The following is an 8,087-nucleotide window of genomic DNA, read 5'->3' as shown; positions in this document are numbered from 1 at the left end:
ACAATATTGCTGTTTTACTGATGATCAAATAAACAACCCTGGTGAACATAAGCATTAAAAAATAAATCTTATGGACCCCAAACTTTCAAACAGTAGCAACAATCTTCTGTGAAACACAAACGAAGATAGTTTGAAGAATATTTTAAAGTTTTTGTCCATACATTTAAAATCAATAAGGTGCCAAAACACCAATGACCCTACCTGCATGAAAAACCCCTGACAATTTTCAAAAAAAAAATTTTTGAAAGATTTTTTTGTGTGTTTAGCAGAATAAAACCATAGAGGTTTGGAACAACATGAAGGTGAATAAAAAAATAATTATTTACATTTTGGGTGGTCTATCTCTTTAAACATTTTTGTAAGTGAAAGGAGTAGAAATGTCTGCAAAATTCATAATAATGTCAAACTCTTACTTACACATATAAGGTTTGCTGTGGAGTTTAATACAGTCTGAAGTCTTTTTCAAATCAGAAGTAACATTCTAAAGGCTCATTTTATTTATTTGTATCTTTCATTAAACAGTCGCCACAAAAGTACATCCATGCAACAATTTACTCATACTAACACATATATTTGCTTTATGGTGAGCATGTTAAGAGAGAGAAAGGAGGTGGATTTTGCTGAGAAAGCAGTGGATTGCTTCAGGCGTGGTCATTGAGCTATGCTTGTGGGCGATGGTTGTTTCAGTAAACACTCTGCGGGGCCAGTGTTTGATCATCTGTGTAGTCAGTGTGGTCTAATTGTTTTGCAAAGCATGCTAATTGCTTCTCATCCAGTCTCTTTAAATGTCAGCGCTCCCTGTAGTTACAATGTGATTCACCGGCCCTTGAAATGGCTGAATGATTCAAAGTGGAGAGGAAGGGACAGAGAAAACGGGTAGAGGACTGAATGGCAGGGTCGTAGTGTTTGTTTGGAATGGCTCCACCAAGCTTTACCCACCAGCGTGAACTCACTGGTCAGCAGCCCTGATTCTGAACACCCTGCCCCTCAGGTCTCTGGGAAGGTCAGTACACCATACCAGCCACGGGCCAGAAGAAGCATTTATCTGTAAATAGACAGACAGTGCCGCCAACACACCCGCGCTAGGTCAAGCACTAAACAACCAGCGCTTTTGAGTGTTTGAGATGATTTTCCTGTGTACTAATGCGTGAGATTTAGAACCTGAGGCTGACCGTGAACTAAATCATATTACAAAGCCCTGATGACATTTTAATTACCGCGATTTAACACATGACATGGAAATATTGTCATAGAAATCAGGTGAGTACATCACTGTTCAGGAAATCAATGAAAAGTTGAACATTATCCTGAATGCTAAAAATCTCCTCTTCTGCCCACATTAAGTCACTTAATGTCACACGCTGCTTGATCCAAACCAGAGTTTGCTATATACTTTTGGGTCTGAACTGCAGTACATCAACGTAAGTACAACTGGTTGAACTGGCAGCGGCTGTATACCACTGTAGCTGGGTAACAACTCAGGATGAGATGATGCCAGCTTCACTGTTTTATTCATGTTTCTGTCACGTTGAATTTAGCACTAGAAACTTCACATGCACAGAACAGCACTTGTGTTTGTCTGTCCCAGATGCAGTGTAGGAGAGCCAAGTAATGCAAAAATCAATCAAAATCAAGGCAATTTACTCAAAAAACTTAGACAAGAAGCTATGAGAAACGCACTACACTATGCATTAAAGCAAACGGCAGTAACTATGCTATGAAAAAAAGTTTATGATTGAATTTGGATTGAGGCCACAAGGAGGTCTGCAGAAAATATAAAAAAAGATCATAAAATACTAATAAGAATACAATTAATAACATGAAATTAAATTTATACAATTTATAAAGTAAAAAATAAAAAAATAAAAATATGTAGCTACTATGTTTTGCCTTTATATTATATTATAGTATGTGAGACCAGAGCATGCAAAGATGCAATTTTTATATTAAAGGGGTCATATGATGCGATTTCAATTTTTCAAATTGTAAAGTGTTACAATCTCTTGGTGCATAAAGAAGATCTGTAAAGTTGCAAAGACTAAAGTCTCAAATCCAAAGAGATATTCGATATCCGCTTCGTCATGCCTAGAGCTGATCTGTGCTGGTCGCTGAGGGAATACATCAACTTCGTGCTGTGGATTGCCGGATCGGCTTTCACCGTGGACGAAGCGGAGTCCAGCCCGGGGTGGTCACTTGTGGTTGCCGCAAGCCCGCCGGCCGCGCCGTTCTAAAAATCGGCGCGTTTCAGAAAGGCGGGGCATAGAAGAGAAACAATAATGTACAGCATGTGGAAAAGAATGTGTTTTTTGAACTTTAAACCACATAAACACATTTCATTACACCAAATACACAAAATAATGTTCTTTTTAGCAACATCATATGACCCCTTTAATATTAATGGTTCACTTATCTGCACATCTGAATTTGAAAAACTGCTTTCATACCATACCAAACCACACAAACTCAACTGTGATGTAAAATGAGCTTGGGCCCGTACCAAAAGCAAGCACCCTAAATCAGAATAATATTTACTGAAACATGTAGTTGTATGTTCAGCATTAAAGGGATAGTTCACCCAAAAAATAAAATTCTGTCATTATTTACTCACCCTCATGTCGTTCTAAACACGTAGTCTCCTCCGCATTACCCTAGCGCCATTTTGGAGAGTATCCACTGAACGTAAATTGCGTAAAAATGTAAAATTACAGTTGAACCCCTGATGTCACATGGATTATTTTACCGATGTCCTTGCTATGTTTCTGGGCCTTGATCGTGTAAGGACCCTTGCTGTCTATGGGAGGGTCAGAGAGCTCTCAGATTCCATCAAAAATATCTTAATTTGTGTTCCGAAGATGAAAGGAGGTCTTACAGGTTTGGAACAACATGAGGGTGAGTAATTAATGACAAAATTTTAATTTTTGGGTGAACTATCCCTTTAAATATGGTCACATTTCTCCCTAGTCATAACACCCCAGGTTTGTTTGAGCCTGTTTGAGACAAGGAACCTGTTGCGATTCCAGCCTACAGGGCGACAACGGGTGCTCACACAAGGAGACAGGATCTCTAACTGATTTCCCCACTGTTCTCACTAGGCCTCAGGCTCGGCTTTCTTTGTCCCGCTCCTCCGCCCTACTCTGAACACCAAAAGCAGGTGTGTCTGGTTCTAACCTCATGCTGTGCTGGACAGAACCCTTGAGAAGGAAGCAGGTGGTCTGGCGTGTATACATGTGTTTGTGTGTTAGTAGTTTGAATTTCCCATTGCTCTGCTGGCTCAGATAGCCTATGTAATGATTTCTCTGCTTCTGCAACAAGACCCGAGGGACGTGTTCTGTAGCTTTTAAACACACAGCAAACACTACAGAAATGGCTCAGCGATGGCTCTAAAAACCTTTATTTACTCTATAATAGCATGTTACACATTCCCAGCCACTGACTGGTGGTCTTTTTCAATCCACAAGAGTGATAAAAGTGAATATATTTGGCTTACTGTCGGCAATGTGAGGACTGAACATGAGACCTGGCTTGTGCTGTAACTTTCCTACAAAACTAACTGAAGCTGATTATTATATGACAGAACTTTGGATGGAGGAGGGTAGGAATGTGTAACTGCATACTTTAAAAATCCATTTTGGCTATCCAAACAATTAGACAACTATTCACTCCATTTTTTTGTTTAAATTTAAGCATAACAAAACACAGTAGAATGCAGAGTTCTCAAGTTGCTTTAAAAATTACATCCTAAAACATAATTTTAATGGCAAAAACACAACAAGCTAAGACACAACAGCCAAAAACATAATGAATCTAACACTCAACCTTTCAATAAGGAAACTGACAGATATTCAACAAATAAATAGATTAAATAGCAATAAACTTTTATGGCAACAAATCTATAATGGTCCTCATACAAATGCTTTATGCATAATAAATCCAACAGTAATTGTCTTGAAGTTTATTACTGAAGCACTGAATTTGTTACACCAGTGGTGCTTTGATGGCTGGCTGTGTTTTAAAAAGGATGAATTTAGGAACACATTCTCAGAAAGAGTGCTGACAGTCTTTTTCAGTGCTGACAGTCTAACGCTAAAAGTAAAACATGCCATCAGCACACTAAAAACCTCTCTGAGAAGTTGTGCCTGAAAATTCATCCCCTTTAAAGCAATGTCATATATTACTAATGTTATATATACCCATGTTAACAAAGATAAACTAGTCTACCTCAGTAATCCACTAGTCAGCTGTAGACCAATGTAAGGATGCAGGAAGATCACTTTGCAAACTTCTTCCAATCCCTCTACAACAACTTATATTAAAACAGAAAACATGAAAAGGGATACTGCTTAAATAAAAAGGGATACAAGTCTCACACAGACGTTGTTCAACAGCATAAATACTGGTTATTCAGCACAGTCCTTCTGAAGAAGAACCTTATACCTGACTGACCAATCATCAGCTTACCAGCAATGCTGGAAAGTATGATAACGAATATTCCATTCACTAAGAGTCTCAAATATCAATGTTTGTGTCCTAAATTTACAAACTTTGACAAATCTTCCTCCTAAATGCTATTCTAATCAGCCTGGTACCTCTACACAAGACTTAGCTTCTCTGAGGACTAATAAACACCTGTTTGAGAAAGCAATTTTAGCCAGGTATTGCTATTTTTGTGTGCAATATCAAGCAGATGGTCCATGAAATGTCTGGATGTGACTATAGTGGTCTTAATAAAATATCTTGAAATCCCTAACCATACACATCTTTATTGCAGTCTTAAGTATGCAAAACACAGCTAAATAATTGCTGGCGGGATGGTAAAACAAGCAATCGAAGAGAGCAGTAAAACACGACAATATGTCTTTGTCAGATCAGTTCAGGCGGTCGTTCGAATGACCTGTAAATGTCCTGTCATCATTATCCTCCAATACAACCTCTACTAATACAGACAGCTGGCTAAACCGCAAAGTGAGGCTTCTAGGCAATTTTGTCTTTTTTTCTCTCTCTGGTCTGTCAGTGTGTGTAAGGACCAGGCTGGAAAACCTTCCGGGAGAGTGAGGTAATTATCCATTCTCTCCTGTCTGCCTGCTATGTACAGACCATTCTCCAACTGCTCGTTAATGAAGTGTCCAATCAAATGCAGCCGACACTGCAGAGCAGCACCCTTTAAAACCACAGGTCTAGACAACGGGCCGTTTTGACACACTCGCCATGACAACGAAGATAAAGGACTGTTTTTTGGGGTGGGGCCAATTACTTTATTCATTTATGCTAGTGCCAAAAGCACAGTATGTGTTCTACAATGATTTATTCCTTCTCTTAATACTTACCTATAACAACTTATGGTGATGTAGACTCTAGAGCCTCATCTAAGAAGTTTCGCCGTCTCCTTTGAAAGAAAATTTCAAGGGTTCTTCATACAGTGCCACAAAATCATTCCTAGTTGTTTGGGATTTTCTATAACCATATGCATAATCATTTGAAATTTAATAACAGAGAGGGTAAAACAAAAACTCTTATTGTTTTGAAATTGAAGCTACAGTGTGTGGGATTGGCAGTCATATCCTAGCTGGTAAACAGAGCCATTAGCGCTAATGATAGAGTGTGTTTGAATACAATGTGCATTAGGATGAAGTGTGGGCTTCATACAAACAGATTCTGTGAGTCCATAGCAAGTCGCTCGCACAAGCTACGGCCCCGTGTTAACTATTAGTAGTAGTATTCATCTCCAGCCAAACTGAGACTAAACCAGCTGACTGAACTAACTTAATGCCCCAAGCACATTGCTACACATCAGGGGGAAAAGGTTCACGAGCGGAGATGAAAATAGCACTAAGAGAACAAACACAAGAGCTGCTGCTTTTGTACTTTATGTAGGAGACATACCAACCATGTAGATGTTTTGAGACCTGGGAACCAAATCAACAAGTCTGCATGCTTTTCAACAGTCAACAGTTCAGACAGGGTGAAACCTCAACACATTGTCCATATTAGCATATGACATCAGCTGGTCTATATTCATTATATACTCATGTTTTTTTTTTATATTATTTAAGATATTTGCATAATGTCTCATATTGACTATACAAAAAAATTGAAAGGGGTCCAATGTTGTTTTGGACCCCACTGACTTTTATTGGATGGGTAAAAAGAGTCAAAACATTCTTCTTTGTATTATTCAGAAGATATGCATATGTTTGTTTATCTACAACTAAAGTGGTTCTCAAGTGCTTTTGCTTCAGGACCCAGATTTATGTTAGCCATCAAGTGATGACACGACACATTGTTTAACATGGGCACAACAATATGCAAAATTAGTAACACTGCATAGACAGAGCAGGAATAGAATAAAAAAATTTTATTTGCATTTATTTTTCTTCCTTACTGTTTACAACCCTATCACAAAAGACCGGCTACCCATTTTTGAGTTGTGACACACCAACCACAGTGCCAGACAACCTGCTAACAACAAAACTAGCAACATCCACTAGGATAAAATAGAAGGTATGGACTGACGCAAGAGACAATCCAAAAAACATGTAAAACAAAACCTTCCAGGAAACCAAACACAATTCCAAACAAGACCTCCAGTGCTGAGAGCTGCTGTCTTTTGCCACCCAGTGAAATCAACATTTATAAGAGTGGTAATGAGCGTTTTCCTTCCCGCGTGACAGTGCTAATTACATTAGCATGAGCTATGAAATATGAGCTAGCTGACACACAGTTCCCTCAGAGGATGATGAAGGAGCAGGCCTATTTTTTAATAAACACGGTGCTGGCGAAATATCATCTCCTAACTGCCTTTGTATCGAGCCGCATACACTTCTGCCAAGATCCACCACTGACTCCCTAGGAATTTATGTACAAATAACTACTTTTTAATAGCCCTGTAATATGATTTCCTGCCAAAGAAATATTCAAATAGCTCTCAAAACCAGTACAGTATATTATCAGCCCCAAGCTAAACTGGATGTGGAAGGGTGGAAAAAAAGAGACAGATTATTTTTCACTCTGTAATTATTATACCATTGTCATCTGTGGGAGAGGAAGAAAGACAGGGCAATACTGCACCATGTTTCACTAGGGAGCACACGGCATTGTTGTCTAAGTATCAGGTACAAAACACAAACAGTAATTGTCGCATTTAATTACCGTAGTCATTTACTTTGCCCCATCACATTTATCACACATTTTCCTCATTGGATTACAAAATAATGTCTCTTTCATTAAAGGCGATTGGAAATGAAAGCGAGGCTGTTTTTGTGTATGTGCACATTTTAAATCGCTTACTAAATGCAAATGGGTGTGTGAACTCTGCAGCATATAGCACACATGTGGTTATTATATTTTCCGTGTTTATGACCCCGACGTTCTTTTATGTGGCCTTAATGAAGCAACCGCAGGCTTCTGAGACCACCGTGACATTCGTTTCACAGTGTCACTGAAAGAATTTCACTACTTCTCATGTGACCATTATGGTACCATGGACTGCAGAAGTGAATTAATTGCCTTGGCACTGTGGCTCACTTTCCATTGTTGTGCTTTCCATTAAGACTAGGGAGCGGTTGCAAAATCCCACAGTGGATTGCATATGTGTGTGCCAGGAAAAGTCTGAATGTTTGGTTAGAATGCATTGCTGAAACGTAGAAAATAAGAGAAAAATGAACTGAATGTGTGGAGAACAATATAATTAAAAAGATCTGTTTGATTCAGGGACAAACAACAAAGTGGAACAAAAACTCTACAAGACCACGTTCATAGCTCATGAGAATTGAGGTGGAAATTGTCAGTGGCATCTGAAATGGGGAAATTATCTCTAGCCATCTACAGTCCCATTTCAATATACACTACCATTCAAAAAGGTTGGGGTCTATCGTTTTCTTTAATGTTTTTGAAAGAAGTGCTCAACAAGGCTGCATTTATTTGATTAATAATAGAGTAAAAACAGTAATAATGGGGTCAACATCTGGTCACTTTTGATCACATATACATATATACATAAACACATACACATACATATATACATATCCATATACTGTATATATATATATATATATATATATATATATATATATATATATTTATTTTATTTT

Source organism: Sinocyclocheilus anshuiensis, unplaced genomic scaffold (assembly GCF_001515605.1).
Source record: "Sinocyclocheilus anshuiensis isolate Anshui unplaced genomic scaffold, SAMN03320099.WGS_v1.1 scaffold481, whole genome shotgun sequence".
NCBI classification, from domain to species: Eukaryota; Metazoa; Chordata; class Actinopteri; order Cypriniformes; family Cyprinidae; genus Sinocyclocheilus; species Sinocyclocheilus anshuiensis.
The sequence above is the reverse complement of the archived record's forward strand: the minus strand, read 5'-3'. Positions refer to the sequence as shown.